General features: G+C 38.7%; 1 long non-coding RNA gene across 1 annotated transcript in view; it reads left to right on the top strand.

The window, feature by feature from the left end:
• Window positions 1-17,638, top strand: part of LOC102154849 — a 55,953-nt gene that overhangs the window by 9,555 nt on the left and 28,760 nt on the right. The window contains exon 2 of the long non-coding RNA XR_005365197.1: window positions 13,640-13,723. This is a non-coding gene — a long non-coding RNA (uncharacterized LOC102154849). The remainder of the gene's footprint in view (window positions 1-13,639; window positions 13,724-17,638) is intronic.

Genomic DNA, 17,638 nt, shown 5'->3' with positions numbered 1-17,638 from the left:
GTTTTCCCCCTGTTGGTAGTGTGTCATTTCTGTCTGACTGCTTTTAAGATTTTTTTCTTTGTTTTTAGTTTTCAAAAATTTGCCTATGTATCTTAGTGTGGATTTCTTTGGTTTTATTGTTTGCAGTCTGCTCACTTCTTGAATTGTAGTTTTATACTTTTGCCAAATTTAGCAAGTTTTCAGTATTCATTTCTTTAAATATTTTTCCATTCCCATCCCTTTTTTGATCATCCTGCGATTTTTAAAAAGATTTTATTTATTCATGAGACACACAGAGAGAGGCAGAGACACAGGTAGAGGGAAAAGCCGACTCCTCACGAGGAGCCCCACATGGGACTCGATCCCAGGACCCTGAGATCATGCCCTCAGCCAAAGGCAGACGGTCAATCACAAAGCCACCCAAGCGTCCCTCCTTCTGGGATTTTAATGACATAAATGTTTTATCTTTTGTTATAATCCCAGATGTCCCTGGGACTCCGTTCAATCTTTCTGTGTATGTGTGTGTTTTCTATGTTGTAAATTTGGTAATCTTTATCATTCTATCTTATGTTCACTTAAGTGACTATAGTAGTTTTTAGTTCTAAATTTTTTATTTGGTTCTTCTTATATCCTCTATATATTTTCCAAGGTTTTCTATGTTTTAACTTTAAGGTTTCATATTTGATCAATGAAGTATTTTTTTGATGGCTCCTTTTAAGCCCTTGTCAGGTAATTCTAATATCTGTGTCATCTTGCTATTGGTATTTAATGATGTCTTTTCTCATTTAGCTTAAGATATTCCTAATGTTTTATATGACAACTGATTTTTTATCTTGAAACCCAGATATTTTGGATATAGGAGTCAGGATCTTATTTAAATCTTGTGTTTTGGAAGGAGTCCTCTGATACTACTCCAGTGAGGGAAAGAGGGTGCTACCTTGTTACTTTCAGGTAGCAGTAAAAATCTCAGTTCTCTACTTGGCCTCTGTGGGGACAGACGGGACTCCTTGGTATTGCTGGGTTGGGGGGTAGGTGCGCTGTAGGCCTCTGCTGATACCATCTTGGCACCTTGCATACTTTCTTTTCTTCACATATTAAAAGCGATAGATCTAAAAGTGTGTCTCTGTCAACAATCAAATCATAAGCCAAGAAGGAAACTGCATATTTAGATCGATAACTCTTCTGGCTGGTTCTTTTTGAGAGGATAAGATAGCACTCCTGGCAGGAAAGGCCTTGTGAATGCAACGGCAGCAGTCATTTAGGCAGAGGAAAGTTCTGGTTACAGCTAACTTTGCCAATTGTTTCAGTTTGGTTTCCCCAGAAGCAGGCCTTGAGATAAGTGCAAGTTTGTTTGAAGGTGCTCCCAGGAAACATCAGTGGGAGGAGGTGTGGGGAAAGAAGGATTGGAAATGGAGGCAGCCAGTAAAGAGTGCCTTGTGACACAAATAACCAGTGTAGGCCCCCAGAGCTAGTCCTGCTGGGGTGCTGTGGGCACCAGTCATACACACAGCTTCAAGTATGGTGGGGCTGGGGTTTTATAAGTTCCTGTCAGTCTCTGCTCAAGGGGTGCCTGGAATGAGGGAGTGGGTGGGAGGAGGTGTTCATTTTTTATGCTGGCTAAGAGGACTCCAGCTGTCACAGAAAGTCCCCAGGCACAGAGATTAAATGATGGCAGTTGGAAGTCAGCCTTGTGCACTAGTGTGACAAGGCTTGTCAGAGAATGGCAGAGAACCAACAGCATCAGCAACACTAACTGAGCACTTAACTAGAAGTTACCTGGAATTCTCCACTAACACATTTTGGTACCTGGATGAAAAAAAAAATGTGTTCTTCAGCTGGAGACTTCCGTCCATGATTTTTTCTTTATTGGTTGCAGGAACACTGTTCAGGAGGGGAGCTTATCTTCCTTGTGTCTTGTTTCACCATCTTACTGGTCTGTTTGTTTGTTTGCTTGCTTGTTTAAAAGAATTTCCCTATTCCAGCCTTCTTGAAAAGCAGTCCTCAATGTTCTTTAGTGATCCTGAGTCTCATCTCTCTAAGATAGTTGTGGGCAAATCCAGGATGAGAGGTTAGCAATTGAGTATGGTACCACTGCAGGTTGAGTTACATGCTAACGGGGAATGAATGAGCTTCTAATGGCCAATTTCCGGCAACTGTGCCTCTAAGAGAGGCTGCCTATTGTAGAGTAGGAGGAGAATGCTGGCTTCCCTTCTCTCACACCTTGATAATACACAATAGCAACTGCACTTGGGTTGCCACCTACAGCTATTCTGGAACCAGTCCACCTCTGGCTTCAGCTTAAGGACAAGGAGTACCTCTCTGAAGCTTTGATTTGGCAAGTGAACCTTGTGAATGAGTAAATTAACACTAGGCCTGGTGTTCTAATGCAGATGCCTGTGAGGAAGAGGTCTGCCATTTCCTGAGCCACTAAATGCTTTGGGGGAAAATAATTTAGTACTTTGGTTCTTCATCTGTCAGGAAATTAGAAATAATATTGAACTACCTCAGTGGGGCGTTGTAAGAATCAATTGAAAATATAATTGTTTAATTTTCCCTATAATCACATAAGATGCTTTTCTTGCTGGGACCCTAAGATGTTTTATAAGAAGGAAGTGTCATTTCTGCTCTTGGCTGCTTCAAGCCTTAGAGAAATGTAAAAACATGAAGAAACCAATTTAAATGTATGGAAGAGACTGTATCCCTTATTTCCTGAAGGATAATAGCAATTTTATCTTTTCTTCATGTTTTTATCTAGGCTCAAAATGTAAGAATATGGAATCAAACAATGAAAATTCTCTTAAATGCCTTATATGTACCTGTCAAAATACTCACATGGTTAGAAACATCCCACCCCACATGAGAAATATGAAATTTATCTGAAGGTAAAGATTCCCTTTTGAATGATCTTTCTTTGCCACCTCCAGTGGCAGTCAAAAAGAACATTGCTTTTGACTTAAGAAATAGGATTCAAAGCTGGTCTGTGAAATCAGGCCAGGACTTTTCCCAAATCTGGCTTGGGTTGAAAGAAAATATTTTTGGATGAGCCCCAAAGCATTTTGTTTAATATTCTTTTAATGTCAGACCAAGAATTAACATGAATAAGAAATTGGTTTTAGGTGTATACCACCTATAGCCAAAGTTTTGAATGAGTAAGCAAACTATGTTTTTTATTTAGCATTTGATTAGTTTCTTAGGTCTGCTATAACAAATTACCATAAATGTGGTGGGCTACAAAAAAAGAAATGTATTCTTTCCCAGATTTGGAAGGTGGAAGTCAAGAATTAAGGTTTTGGTAGGGCTGTCTTCCTGTTGAAGGCTATAGGGGAGAATCCTCCCTCACTTCTTCTAGCTTCTGGTAGCTCCAGGCCTTCCCTGGTTTGTGGCTGCATCACCTCAACCTCTGCCTCCATTTTCACATGGCCTGATTTCCTGTGGTCTCCTCTGTGACACTTGTCATTGGATTTAGGGCCCATCCAGAGAATCCAGGATGACCTTCTTAACTTAATCACATCTGCAAAGACCCTTTTTCCACATGAAGTCACATTTGTAGGTTTGGGGAGTTAGGACTCAGACACATCCTTTGAGGAATCACTATTTAATCCCTTATAGTGTATTTTAAAAAATTTTTAATCTTTTTAAAGTAAATTCTATACCCAACATGGGGCTTGAACCCATGATGCGCCTGAGATCAAGCGTCATACGCTTTACCGACTGAGCCAGCCAGGTATTCCAGTATCTCTTTTTTTAAAAAAATATTATCCATGGGATCAAAATTGTACTAAAACTAGGACTATCTCAGAAAAGCAAATATCTTTTCATTCTTTATTCATATTTTTCCTTTCTAACATTTCAACTTTTTGAGATGACAAAATTACTTAAAGGTTTACAAATCACTCTAAAGGTCTCTAAATATCTTCCATTCTCTGTTAGTACAAGAAGGATTCTCCATAAGGCAACAAGGCTTCAAGAATTAAACTACTTCACTTTCAGTCAGCTCCATGATCTCAGAGGTTACAGACCTATGGTCACCTCCCTCAGACCAGTCACGGGGAAGGACTCTGATTAGCGGGGCCAGGGTCATGTGACTATCTCATTTCGACCTCTGCAAGGGAGTACTGAGTGAGCGAGGATGCTGAGCAAGGGAAAACAAGGCATTCCCACAATTTCTGGAAATAAGTCTTGGTTAGAGATTTTCATGTAAGGCGATGGTTACTAGAGAAAGACTGAGAGAATATTTCCTTAGCTGATCCAAAACCAAATTTTCAAAATTGATCTGCTCCCCATTTCCATGTATTACCTTGGTATGTTTAGACAGCCCAACAAGTAATTCCTTTTTATGACTGTAGACACCCCAGGCCACCTGGGGTTGCTACCACTTCATGCTCAAATGCACTAACTCTGATGCCCTGCGCACAAACTTTTGATGATTGGGATTCCCATGTAGCTTGCCTACTGGGAGAGAATTCAACAGCAGGGCTGAAATAATTTTATGGTCTGCTTGACTGCAAATGTAAGAGCTGGCCTTCTGGTTGCATATTTTTGCGTCTTGTGAGCTTTCCAAGAGAGAACCAACCCCAGTTCTGGTCAAATTTCAAGAGTCATGCTTCTCACTTCCATTTACAGTTCTTGAGGATTAATTTAATTTGAGTCCTTCCTGGTTCTATCAAAGATGGCTAAGACTTTAGAGTCCAACTTTATAGACACAGCTGCTCTGGGTTAACTCCTATACCCAGTAACAGTGATGACAGAGGCTAGTTTTTTTGTGGGGTGGGAAAATATCTTAAAAGGTGTCTCTTTTACCCCTATATCCCTATTTTCTATGCTTATAAACATTCCTTTTTCAAAAGAAATATATGGAAGTACTGTTTTAATACCTAAAGGGAAAAATGGCCTGAAATATTTTAAAAAGTGGATTGCTAAAAAAATTCAGTGGCTCATGATATCTTTTACCTCTGAAATATTGGTGCAATAAATATGTTATGATTGCTAATATAACATTTTATTATAGTTACATATTTATATACAATGCTTCTTCAGCTTCACCAGTAAACTTTGTGAGGGCAGTATTATGTCTTAGCAAACTTAGGTGAGCTTTGTGTGTGCCAGAAACTAAAAACAGAGATTATTAAGACAATTATTAAGATTATTATTAAGTTTGTTATTCATAAGTGGTGCCCAACAGAACTTTCTGTGAAGATAGAAGTATCTCTATCTGTGCTGCCTGATAGTGGATACCAGACATTGGTGGCTACTGAATATTTAGGAAATGGCCAATGTGATTACAGATCTAAACTTTTTATTTTACTTATTCTTGATTAATATAAACTGAAATTGAAATGGTCACATATAGGGATGCCTGGGTGGCTCAGTTGGTCAGGTGACTGACTTGATTTTGGCTCAGGTCATGATCTCAGGGTTGTGAGATTGAGCCACACCTGGGACTCTGAGCTCAGTATGGAGTCCTGCTCGAGATTTTCTCTCTCAAATAAATAAATAAATAAAATCTTTAAAAAAGAGAGAAATGGCCACATATAAAACAAGAAGGAAAGAGGATATTAATAAATAATAAAAACAATTAGAAAAAGAATTTAATTTTATACTTTGTGGCAGAGATAATAGGCTCCTAATACCAAACTAGTTGCTGTAATACCCCCATGTGCTTTTATTGCTAACTCTAATTTTGTTCAGCCATCAAGAGGTCTTGTGCTTCCAAGGCTCTTCTCTAGCCCCAGGAATATAAATCTTAATTCATCTAATCTAGAGGGTCTTAACTTTGATAGCACAATAGAATAACTTGAGGGATTTTCAAGCATCTGGATGCTCAGAATTCATGTAAGATTAATGAAATCAAAATCACTGCGGATGAGACTCAAGCATCAGTATTTTGTAAAGTTCCCCAGGTATATGGTTAATTTTGTGTGTCAACTCAGAAGGTGTTTTGCAATTGGGTTAACATTTACATTGATAAACTTCAAATAAGCAGATTGCTCTCTCTCCATAACGTGGATGGGCCTCATCAATCAGTTGAAAGTCCAACAAAACAAAACAAAACAAAACAAAAAACTGGCTTCCCAAGCAAGAGAAAAATCTCCTAAGACTGCCTTCAAACAAGAACTGCACAATTAATTCTCCTGGGTCTCCAGTCTCCCAGCCCACACTGCAAAATTTGAATTTTCAGGCTGCACAATTTCATGAGTCAGTTGCAATCTCACACAAATCATATCCTTTTGGTGCTGTAGCTCTAGAGAATACAGACTAATACAGATTTTGATAATGAGAGGTTCTAGAGGAACAGAATCTTAAGGATAAATCTTCAGAATTTATTATGAAATTGCTGGAATAAGCTCTATAATCTGATTAGATTTAAAGATACTAATGTCTTGATTTCAAGTACTAAGGAGAGCACATTGTCCATGATGTGATTTGACAGTAGAGATACTCCAAATATCACCACTGGACACTCCTAATCAAGCAACTGTAAGAAGGAAGGATCTGGGTAACCATGCTTTTGTTCTTTTCAAATATTTTCATCAAATTAATTAGTATAATGATATAGACTGATTGTTCCTAGTGTTGCTGGACAAAGTAAGAGGAGCAAAGGATGAGCCTAAGGATTTGGATCCCAGTTTAAGCACTACATCAATGACTCAAGAGTTTCCATGTCTTTGCTGAAGGAGGAAAGTTACTTCCTGGAACCAGTTGGCAGAAATTGCTGTAAACCAAGTCCAGAATTTCATTGAGCAAGTTTTTTGAGTTACAAAATCTTTCAGGATTTCTAGGTTTAAAGTGAAGACATTAATTGAGAAAGAACAGGATCTTAACAGTTGGAATGGGAATATGTGAGAAGACCCAAATTAAGCTGTAGAGATTGAGTCTTTAAATTCTGGTGAATCTTCTTTGTCAGTAGAAATAGATTATCCATTTGAGGAGATTGACGCTGCATTGCCTAAGGACCCTGCACTGACCTCCCTGGAGACTATTGCCAAGTAAGACACTGCTGATTCTCAAGAACCACTTTAGCCCCTTCTGTTCTTCTAGACCTATGCCTTGACTCGAGTTCCAGCAGGCTTTTAAAGATAAGGTGCAAAGTGTGACCTGGGAAGGTATGTTGTCTTCTGTTGAGTTCTCTAATTTTTGCAGACACAAAATCTGAGGAATATGTGTGGGAATGGATAAAAGTGTGGGATAATAGCTAAAGGAACATTAATTTGGATCAGGCTGAATTTATAGATATGGGGCCACTAAACAGAGATTTCTTTCTTTTTTTTTTTAAGATTTTATGGATTGGGACCCCTGGGTGGCTCAGCAGTTGAGCATTTGCCTTAGGCTCAGGGTATGATCCTGGGGTCCTGGGATCAAGTCCCATGTCGTGCTCCCCACATGGAGCCTGCTTCTCCTTCTGCCTGTGTCTCTGCCTCTCTCTGTGTGTCTCTTATGAATAAATAAAATCTTTAAAAAATTATCTTCCCAAACTAAACCCCATACCCATTAAACAATATTACCCCTTATACCTCCCTCACAGCCCCTAGTAACTACCACTCTGCTTCCTGTCTCTATGAACGTGACTACGTTAGCCTCTCATATCAGTGGAATCATTCAGGATTTGACTTTTTTGTGTCAGGCTTACTTCACTTAGCATAATGTCCTCAGGGTCTGTGCATATGGTAACATATGTCAGGATTGCCTTCCTTTTTTAAAGCTGAATAATATTCCATTGTTTGTATAGACTACATTTTGTTTACCCATTTATTTATCGATGGGCACTTGGGTTGCCTCCACCTTTTGGCTATCGTGAGTAATACTGCTATGAACACAGGTATACAAATACTTATTTGAGTTCTTGCTTTAAATTCTTTTGTGGATATGCCCAGAAGGATCATATGGCAATTTGATGTTTAATATTTTCTTTTCTTTTTTTTTAAGATTTTATTTATTCATGAGAAACACACAGAGAGAGGCAGAGACACAGGCAGAAGAAGAAGCAGGCTCCCTGCAGGGAGCGCAATGTGGGACTCAATCCTGAACCCCAGGATCATGCCCTGAGTCAAAGGCAGATGCTCAGCCACTGAGCCACCCAGGAATCCCCAGAGATTTCTTTTTAATATTGTAGCTTGAGGGTTAGAAAAGGTTCTAATGGTTGACTAAAACATGAACCAAAAGGTAGTCCATTAGTGAGTGAACTGGAAATGCCGGACCTGCTTTAGTTTACTGTAGAAGAAGGCATGTAGGGGCTTTAGGAGATTGTACTGTTAGAGTGAATTTCTCACTTCAAATCTACTCATCTACATGACAGGCATCCAGAAAATCTACCTTCCACCACAACTGTGAGAAATAAATTTGTGAAGTGAGCCCCAGCATCCTTGACAAACTTCATGGTTTGTTCTTCTCTCTAGGCCAGAACTCATAGTGGGAACTGTGATCACTGAATTGGGAAATCTAAACGCATTGGGAATGATTGGATTCTAGGGTGGAAGGAGACAAATAATAGCATCAACCCCCAAGGGCAGAGCGGACATAATTACTGTAGCATGCAGCAGAATCAATGTAGCACTCAGAATCTCAGGTTCACACAGACCTATGGAGGTGACTAGTTGATGGTGGTGTTCCAAGAAGTGAAATAGAGAAAAAGCCTGCTAGATTCTTACTCAGTTTATTTAAGCAGAAAACAAGGTAAAATGAAACAAAGCCCAAGCTGAATCATAAAAACAGAATCAGCAGCTTCTCAATAGTAACTCCCAAATTTGAACCAATTTACAGATAAAGAAACTTTGAATGTAGGGGAGGCCATGCTCTTGAGAAAAGGCCCCTGACACACTACTGAACATTTATTTTATCTTTGTAAAGATTTTACTTATTTATTTGAGAGAGAGAGAAAGAGAACACAGAGGGAGAGGGAGAAGCAAGCTCCCCACTGAGCAGAGGCCGATGTCGATGTGGGCCTCCATCCTGATCCCAGGACCCTGAGGTCATGACTTAAGCCGAAGGTAGATGCTTAATGAACTGAGCCACCCAGGCACCCCACTACTGAAAATGTATACTATAAATCTTTCTCACAGCCTTCCCCAAAGGGACCTTTTATCAGGGTACCTGCATTAGGGAAAAAGAGATAGCCAGACCTTTAGGGGTTGAGAACCACTGGATACTGTCTTTGAGATAACATGCATGCCAAGAGACCCAAAATGTCTTTGCTGTTCACCAGGGGCTAATGGAGGTCAGGTGACCAATGGAGTTTTAACTCAGATCCATCTTAAAGTGGGTCCAGTGTGTGGCCCTGAATACATCTTACAGGTATTTCCTCAGCTCTGGAGTGCATAACTAGAATAGGTACACTCAGTCGCCAGAAGAATCTTGCATTCATTCCCTGACCTATGGAATGAGGGTTATTATGATGGGAAAGGCCAAATGGAAGTCACAAGAACTGCCTCTAACCAGGAAATAGTAAACCCAATGAAATATCCATACCTAGAGATGTTGCAGAGATTAGTGCCATCATCACAGATTGGAAGGATACAGGGGTTGTCACTCCCACCACATCCCCATTCAACTTATTTGGCCTGTGCTCAAGACAGATGGATCTTGGAGAATGATGGTGGATTATTTTAAATTCAACCAGGTGTTAACTCTAACAGCATCTGCTGTATCGGATGTGGTCTCCTTGCTTGAATAAGTTACCACATTGCCTGGTACCTGGTATGCAGCTATTGATCATGTAAACACTTTTTTCTCCATACCTGTTCATAACGACCAGCAGAAGTGTCTGCTTTCACCTGGGGTCTAGAGCAAGAGAAGGCTTTACAACAGGTTGAGGCTACCTTCCAGTTGCTCTGCCCCTTGGGTCATGTGATCCAGCAGATCCGCTGGTGCTGGAAGTGTCAGCGCGGCAGAGAAGGATGCTATTTGGAACTTTTGGCAGTCCGTACATGTGAATTGCAGAGCAGACTTTTAGGATTTGGGGAAAAAGTCCTTTCATTTTATGCAGATAACTACTCTTCTTTTGAGAAACAACTCTTGGTCTGCTACTGGGCCTTAGCAGAGACTGAATGCTTAAGTCTGGTCCACCAAGTTACCATGTAGTCTGAGCTGCCCAACAGGAAGCAAGTGTTACCTGACTCACAAAACTATGAAGTTGGTTGGGCACAGCAGCATGCCATCATTAAGTGGAGATGGTATATACATGATCAAGCCCGAGGAGGCCCTAAAGCCCAAGAAGTGGCATGCTGCATTCTACTTCCCAAATGCCTATGACTCATAGGGAGATCCTTATGATCAGTTAACAAAGAAAAGACTACTGAGACCTGGGTTAAGGGTGGCTCTGCATGATATACAGGCATTATTCAAAAGTGGACATCTGTGGGGTGGCAGCCCCTTTCTGGGATATCCCTGGAGGATAGTGGTAAAGGGAAATCCTCCCAAGGTGCAGAACTTTGAGTAGTGCACCTGGTTGTTCACTTTGCTTGGAAGAAATGGCTATGCATAGGATTATATACTGACTCACGGACTGTGGCCAATGGTTGGACTGGGTAGTCAGGGCCTTAAAAGGAACATGAATGAAATATTGTTAAAGAAACTTGAGGATGAAAAAAAAAAAAAAAGAAACTTGAGGATGGCATATGTGGATAGACTTCTTTGAATGGGAAAAAAAGCCAACATGACCATATTTGTGTTTCATGAAGATACTCACCAAATAGGGACATCAGCAGAGGAAGATGTTAATAATGGAATGGACAGGATGATACTTTCTGTAGATAATAGTGAGTCTGTTTCCAAAGTCACTCTTGTTACCATGCAATGGACTCATGAACAAAGTGGCTGTGGTAGCAGGGTGGAGGCTATGCCTGGTCTCAGCAACGTGGACTCCTACTCACCAAGTCCTACCTGGCTATGGCCACTGCTGAGTTCCCTATCTACCAGCAGCAGAGACCAGTTCTGAGCCTCAGATATGGCACCATTCCCCAGGGTGATTAGCTAGTTACCTGATTACATTGGACTGCTTGCTTCATGGAAGGGGCAGCACTTTGTTCTTACTGGAATAGACATTTACTCTAGCTATGGATTTGCTTTCCCTATGTGCAGTGCATCTGCCAAAATTATCATCTGTGGACATACAGAATGCTTATCCATCATTATACTTTTCCACACAGCATCGCTTCTGATCAAGGAACTCATTGCACAGCAAATGAAGTGTGGTGATGGGCCCATGCTCATGAAATTCATTGGTCTGAACATGCTCCCTACCATCCTGAAACAACTGGCTAGATAAAATGGTGGAATGGCCTTTGAAAATTTGTTTACAGTGTCAGCTAGGTGGAAATACCTTGCAAAGCTGGGACAAAGTTCTCTAGGAGGCTATGTGTGCTCTAAATCAGCATCTAATAGATGGTGCTGTGTCCTCCATAGTCAGGATTCACAGTACAGGAATCAAGGGGTGGAAATGTGAATGGTATCACTCACTGCTACTCTTACTGACCTGCTAGTAAAATTTTTGTTTCCTATCCCTGTGATCTTAGGTTCTGCAGGCCGAGAGGACTTATTTCTAAGTTCTTTTCAAAGACTTTATTTTTAAGTAATCTCTACAACCAACATGGGGCTCAAATTTACAAGCTCGAGATCAAGAGTCACATGGTCTGCTGACTGAGCCTGCCAGGCGCCCCTAAAGGACTTATTTCTAAAGGGAGGAATGTTTCCTCCAGGAGGCACAGTAATGATTCCATTGAACTGGAAGTTAAGACGGCTAACCCAGCCACTTGGAAATCCTTATGCCTCTGACTTAACAGGCAAAGAAGGGAGTTATAGTGCAGGCTGCAGCCACTGATTCTGATTGGGAAATTGGAACTGCTATTTCACAGTAAATGTAAGGAAGAGCATGTCTGGAATATACGAGATCCTTTAGGCGTTTCTAAGTATCACCATGCCCTGTGATTAACGTCGTGGATAACTACAATACCACAATTCAGGCAGGACTACTAATGCCCCAGACTTTTTACGGATGAAAGTTTGGGTCATCCCACTGGGTAAAGAACCATGACTGGCTAAAGTGCTTGATGAAGGTAAAGAGAATACAGAATGAGTAGTGGAGGAAGGTAGTTATAGATACCAGCTAAGACCACATCACCAGTTACAGAAATGAGAGATGTAATTGTCATGAATATTTCTTCTTTATTTTGTCATGAACGTGTGTATGTGTGTGTGTGTTAAACAAATACCTTTGTCTTCTTCCCTCTCTTATTCTCTTATTATGTAACTATGTCATATTGATTTTATAACACATTATTTAAGTATTGCTAGCTTCATATCATAGTGTTTAAGTTATGGCATATCAGATAGAAGAGTAAACATCCTGCAAGGACTTTGTATCTTCCTTGGGGAAAGAATTTTGTGAGTGTTTCATTGTTGCAGGAATGTCAAGTGGAAGTATGACCTTGCTAGTGTCTCTACTTGGAAATGAGGGATCCCTGGGTGGCGCAGCGGTTTGGCGCTTGCCTTTGGCCCAGGGCGCGATTCCTGGAGACCCGGGATCGAATCCCACATCGGGGCTCCCAGTGCATGGAGCCTGCTTCTCCCTCTGCCTGTGTCTCTGCCTCTCTCTCTCTCTCTGTGACTATCATAAGTAAATAAAAAATTTTAAAAAAATGAACAATGGTTTAAGGAGTGCCAAATTGACAGGGGGTTCACTCGTGATCATTAATTTTATGTGTCAACTTGGAGAGTGTTTGGGATGAGATATTCGCTTTTAAATTAGTGAACTTTGAATAAGCAGATAGCTCCCCATAATGTGGATGGGTTTCATCCAATCAGCTGAAGGCATGACCAGAGCAAAAAAGAACTGCCTTTCCAAGCAAGGGGAAATTCTCCATATGAAGGCCTTTGGACTGGAAGTGTACCACTTAGGGTCTCCAGCCTGCTGATCCACACTGCAGATTTTGCACCTACCTACCTCCATAAATGCGTGACCTTATTCCTTATTACACACACATGTATATACACATGTACACACATGCACACACACACCTCGTTGGTTTTGTTTCTCTGGAGAACCCTGACCTGGGTACTGCACAAGGTGATTCCAATGATGGAAGAAGTTTGATAATCAATAGTCAAAACCAATTATAGCTATTCCATTCCTCTTAGCAAAGATTGCTGTAAGAATGCAAATGTCCTTCTGCTCATTGCCACAACAATCACTAGTAGAAGGAATGGAATAACATTAATTGCAAAATACAAACTATAAGACTTTTCCAAGGATAACAACATTGCAGAAATTCTAGATTGCTTTGGGTTTGGTGATGATTTTTTAGATATAACACCAAAAGCACAATCCATGAAAGAAAAAAAATTTAATAAGTTAGACTTCATTAAAATTAAAATCTTCAGCTTTGTCACAGATACTGCAAAGAGAATGTAAAGATATCCACTTCCTGAGAGAAAATCTTTGCAAAAACATACCTGATAAAGGATTGGTATCCAAAATATTCTAAGAACTTTAAAAATTCAACAATAAGACAACAGAGAATCCAATTAAAAAATGGGTCAAAGGTTTGAACAGAATTCGTCATTGCTGGTAGTGGTGTGTGTGTGTGTGTGTGGGGGGGGTGGTTCTTTTCTCTAAAAAGGCTTTCTTCTTTATTAAAAAATGATGCAAATAAGGACCATTCTTCCCCAGGTCTTGGATATTGCTGTATGAAGAGGAGATGCTCAGACCTTTTCCATCTGCCTTGCAGTCATGAGGAGACAACTATTGTAAATGGTATTGTGTTTCTAATTTTCAATTTCAATAATTTATTGTTGGTATATAAACAATTGACTTTTGTATATTAACTTCATATCTTGAAATTTTTCTATAATCACTTATTAGTTCCAGGAGTTTTTTTTGTTGGTTCTTGGGGATTTTACAAAAACAATCATGTTAGTCTGTCCACAAAGCTTATTTATTCCTTCTCAATCTGTGTATCTTTTCTTTTTTTTAGCTGATTGCATTAGCTAGGACTTTCAGTAGGAAGTGGTAGAAAGGGATATCCTTACCTCACTCCTGATCTTTAGGGGAAAGTTTCTCACCACTGAGTAAGTTGGTACCTGCAGGCATTTCATTAATGCACTTTGTCAAGTTGTGGAATTAATAGAAGTTAACTTCTATTCCTGGTTTGCTGAGGGTTTTTATCATAAATGTGCTTTCGATTTTGTTGAATGCTTTTCTACAACTATTTGTATAATTATATGTTTTTTCTCTTTTGATATGTTGATGTGATAGATTACATTGATTTTTAAATGCTGAGGCAGCTTCCATACCTGGAATAAGGTATGTTTATACCATAATCGCCTTTCTACATTGTTGGATTCAATTTTCTCATGTTTCATTTAGGATTCGATTTTCTTATGTTTCATTTCTTATGTTTCCCTGAGGAATTTTGCATCTTTGCTCATGATAGCTATTGATCTGTAGTTTTCCTGTCTTGTAACTTCTTTGTCTGGTTTTGGAGAGGATAATCATGACCTCATAGAATGAGTTAGGAAGCGTTCTCTCTGTAATTATGAGCAACATATTGATATCATTGCTTTTCTTAATGCTTCCAAGTGAACCCATCTTGGCCTGACATTTGTTATTTGGAAGGTTATTAATTATTTATTGGTTAAGCTTATCAATTCATTATTAATTTAATTTCTTTAACAGATATAGGTCTATTTAGATTATCTATTTCTCTTTGTGTTAGTTTGGTATATTTTGTTTTTCAAAGAATTGCTCTATTTCATCAAAGAATCAAATTTGGGGGCATAAAGGCATTCAAAATATTCCTTTATTATTTTTTTAATGTCCATGGTATCAGTAGAGATCATCTTTAGTTCATTCTAATACTAGAATTTTGTATCTTTTTTTTTTTTTTTTTTTGTGGTTAGCCTGGCAAGATATTTTATCAATTGTCTTGATCTTTTCATAGAATCAGATTTCAATTTAATATATTTTTTCTATTGTTTTCTTGATTTTAATTTCATCTATTTTTGTTCTAATTTTTATTACTTCTTTTCTTCTGCATGTTTAATTTGATCTCCCTTTTCTATATCTTAAGATGGAAGCTTTGATTATTGATTTTGTATCTTTTGTTTTTTCAGTTACATGCATTAAATGCTATAAATTTAAATTTAATTTTAAGCACTGCTTTCCCTGCATAACATAACATAACACACATTTTGATGAATTGCATTTTCATTTCACTTAGTTACAAATGTTTTAAAATTTCTTTTGAGACTTTTTTGACCTACGCATTTTTTAAAAAAGATTTTATTTATTTATTCATGAGAGACACAGAGAGAGGCACAGACAGTCAGAGGGAGAAACAGGCTCCCTGTAGGGAGCCCGATGTGGGACTTAATCCCAGGACCCTGAGATCACTCCCCGAGCCTAAAGCAGATGCTCAACCACTGAGCCACCCAGGTGTCCCAAAGACCTATGCATTTTTTAGAAGTGGGCTATTTAATTTCTAAATATTTTGGGGCGATTTCTAGCTCTTTCTGTTGCTGATTTCTAGTTTAATTTCACTGTGCTATGACAGCATACTTCATATAATTTCTCTTCTTCAAAATTTGTTATTAAAGTGTGCTCTATGTTCTATGATCTACTCTAATTTGGGGAATGTTCCATATGAGTTTGAGAAGAAAGTATATTCTCTTATCATTAGATGAAATATTATATGAGTGTCAGTTAAATCTAGCTAGTTGATGGTGTTACTAAATTTAGTGGTATCCTTACTGATTTTTTTGTCTGCTGGATTTGTCAATTACTCATAGACACATGTTTAAGTCTTCCACTAAAATGGTGGATTTGTCTGTCATTTTTGTCTCCTGTATTTTGATGTTTTTCCTTAAGTGTAATAAAGACTGTTATGTTTTCCTTGGGGTTAATCCCTTTATCATTATGCAATGCTTCGTTTTATCCTGGTCACTTTGCTTACTCCGAAGTCTGCTTTGTCTGAAATTAAATAGTTACTCCAAGCTTTGTTTTGATCTGTGTTAGCACAGTGTATCTGTCTCATCCTTTTGCTTTTAATCTATCCATGTCTTTATGTTTAAAATGGGTTTCTTGTAGATAATATAGTTGGGTCTTGTTTTTTTGTTTTTTTAGTACACTTTGTCAGCCCCGTGGTTTTTTTTTTTTTTTTTGGTTGTTGTTGTTGTTTGTTTCGATTTTATTTATTCATTCATGAGAGACACACAGAGAGAAGCAGAGACATAGGCAGAGGGAGAAGCAGGCTTCCTGTGAGGAACCTGACGTGGGACTCGATCCCAGGGCCCTGGGATCATGACCTGAGCCAAAGGCAGATGTTCAACCACTGAGCCACCCAGGTGTCTCCATGATGTCTCACCCAGGTGTCTCTGTGTTTTAATTGATATATTTAGACCATTCATATTTAAAGTGATTATAAATGCAATGGGATTAATATCTACTGTATTTATAATTCTTTAATTTTTTACTCTTGTTCTTTGTTTCTTTTCTTTTCCTCTTTTTTTTTTGTCCTACACTTTTTCTGCCCTTTCTGTTTTTTTTTTTTTTTTTTTTTTTTAAGATTTTATTTATTCATGAGAGACACACAGAGAGAGAGAGAGAGGCAGAGAGACAGGCAGAGGGAGAAGCAGGCTCCACGCAGGGAGCCTGATATGGGACTTGATCCTAGGACTCCAGATCCTAGAACTCCAGAATCACGCCCTGGGCGGAAGGCAGGTGCTTAACCACTGAAGCACCCAGGGATCCCTCTTTCTGGTTTTGAATGAGCATTTCTTTGTTCTCTTCTCATTTCAATTATAGTTCTTTTTAAAAATTGTTAGTGGTTGCCTGGAGTTGGCAATATACACTTACAACTAAATCTACTTTAAAATAACAATATGCCACTTCACAGATAGTGCAAGTATTTTACAACTCAATCTTCTCAGTTTCTCTCTCCCATCCTGTATGACAATTCTGTTCATTTCTCTCATCTATAAGCTATAATCACTTGACACATTGTTGCTATTATTTTTAACAAACTGTTTAATGTATATCTGAGTTTCTGATCTATATAACTTTTATTCTTTCTGAAGAACTTTAACATTTCTTGCAAGTTAGGTCTACAGGTGACAAATTTCCTCAATTTTTGCTTGTGGAAGTCTTTATTTCTCCTTCATTTCTGAAGAGTAATTTTGCTGAAGGCAAAATTCTAAGTTGATGTGGTTTCATTCCAACATTTTAAATATTGTACTTCCCTTTGTTTTTGCTCACATGGTTTCTAAAGGGAAATCTAACATAACTTTTATTTTTGTTTCTTTACAGCCTAGATATTTTCCCCCTTCTATATTCATTCAAGATTTTCTTTTTGTCTTTGCTTTTTTTTAAGTTTGAATATGATATTCCCAGATGTATATATATTTTTTTGATATTTATTCTACTTGGTGTTCTCTAAGCCTCCTAGATCTGTGGTATAATGCCTATCACTAATTTTAGATGATTCTCAACCATTAGTCTTTCAGATATTTCTTATATTTCCTTCTTTCTCCTCTTTCTGTTTTTTTTTTTTTTTTTTAGTTATTTATGATAGTCACACACACAGAGAGAGAGAGAGAGAGAGGCAGAGACACAGGCAGAGGGAGAAGCAGGCTCCATGCACTGGGAGCCCGACGTGGGATTTGATCCCGGGTC

The sequence above is a fragment of the Canis lupus genome, chromosome 10 (assembly GCF_011100685.1).
Source record: "Canis lupus familiaris isolate Mischka breed German Shepherd chromosome 10, alternate assembly UU_Cfam_GSD_1.0, whole genome shotgun sequence".
Classification (NCBI taxonomy): domain Eukaryota; kingdom Metazoa; phylum Chordata; class Mammalia; order Carnivora; family Canidae; genus Canis; species Canis lupus.
The sequence above is the reverse complement of the archived record's forward strand: the minus strand, read 5'-3'. Positions and strand labels throughout refer to the sequence as shown.